Source organism: Arctopsyche grandis, chromosome 7 (assembly GCF_051622035.1).
Source record: "Arctopsyche grandis isolate Sample6627 chromosome 7, ASM5162203v2, whole genome shotgun sequence".
Classification (NCBI taxonomy): domain Eukaryota; kingdom Metazoa; phylum Arthropoda; class Insecta; order Trichoptera; family Hydropsychidae; genus Arctopsyche; species Arctopsyche grandis.
Genome location: NC_135361.1, coordinates 15,284,216 through 15,285,553, shown reverse-complemented (window position 1 = coordinate 15,285,553; position 1,338 = coordinate 15,284,216). Strand labels below are relative to the sequence as shown.

At 29.4% G+C, this 1,338-nt stretch overlaps 1 non-coding gene across 1 annotated transcript; it reads right to left on the bottom strand.

Moving 5' to 3' along the window:
* Positions 1-357: 357 nt before the first annotated feature.
* On the bottom strand, positions 358-449 carry TRNAI-UAU (transfer RNA isoleucine (anticodon UAU)). The gene is given in 2 exon segments: positions 358-393; positions 412-449. It is a non-coding gene; the product is annotated as a tRNA-Ile (tRNA).
* Between the last annotated feature and the right edge of the window lie 889 nt (positions 450-1,338).

Genomic DNA, 1,338 nt, shown 5'->3' with positions numbered 1-1,338 from the left:
CTTTGGAAAGGCTGCAAAGCCGATGGACCCAAGTGTTTTGATAATACACACAGTATTTGAGAAATGCAAATATCAAATAAGATAATGAACAAAAAAAACATTAAAAATAGAACCGAAATCAAAATAAATCAATAAATAAAATGAAAATAGACGAAAATTTAACAAACAAAAGAAAATATAAAAGATAAATTTAACTTAAAAAACTAATAAAAACCGAAACCAAGGTTCAACTTCCGTGACCATACTTATTTATATGTACATGTGTATACATATGGTTTTATAACTAGTTCCAAACATAAGTTGACGATGAAACTTGTCCTTTATCTACATTGATTTTTCCTAAATTTAAAAAATCATTGCTCCAGGTGAGGCTCGAACTCACAACCCCGGCATGGCTCACATGTGCTGACTTATAAGTACCGTGCGCTAACCGATTGCGCCACTGGAGCTATAAGCGTACAACACTGGAGAAACCATACCTAATATAAGTAAATTAGTCCTCTTATATCGTGGATTACATTATTGGCCACCATAAAGTGAAACTAATACAAATTTGAACTGTAAACTGTCTCCATCTATGTGATTGACGTATGCAACCAACACTCAATCGATATTTATTTATTTCTTTATACAGGTTAAAACCCATTTAAGTAAAAACATATCATGAAATCTTAAAATATAAAATTGAAAATAAAAGAAAAAAATTCGGGTGTGACCAACCCATGACTTCATCTATGTATTTAAAGAATATAAGAAAGTCACAAAACAAAATTATATATTGAACCGTACAGACACATTCACACATACCGGCAGCATTATGAAATACTAATAGCTAAGACAGCATTTTCGATACAAATTGAGCGCAAATGTATGGAAACTTGCACAAGACAAAAGTTCTACTTCCGGTTGTCGGTATTTATTATTTTTAATTACTTAAAATCACTATCAGTATTATACACAACAAATATCAAAAAGATTAAAATAATTTATAAGGTCAAAATAAAATAATGAAATATTGTTTAAAAAAAAATACTACTTCCGGTTTACGAATTCTGACCAAAACCCTATCAGCTCTAAGTTAGTACATAAAGAATACAAATATAAATTTTCAGCTTGATACGTTCATGGGTGTGGGCAGAATAGTAGGCACAACATTTTTGACCTTTGTAAGTGGAAAAAATCCCACTTCCGGTTCATTAAATTTAGTGATTTTTTTTTTTTTTTTTTATTAAAATCACTATCTTTATATATCATCAAAACTTCATCTAATGTTACTACGTACATAGATAAAGCAAAAAGAAAATTAGAAAAGATAGTAAAAATTTAGGAAACACATTA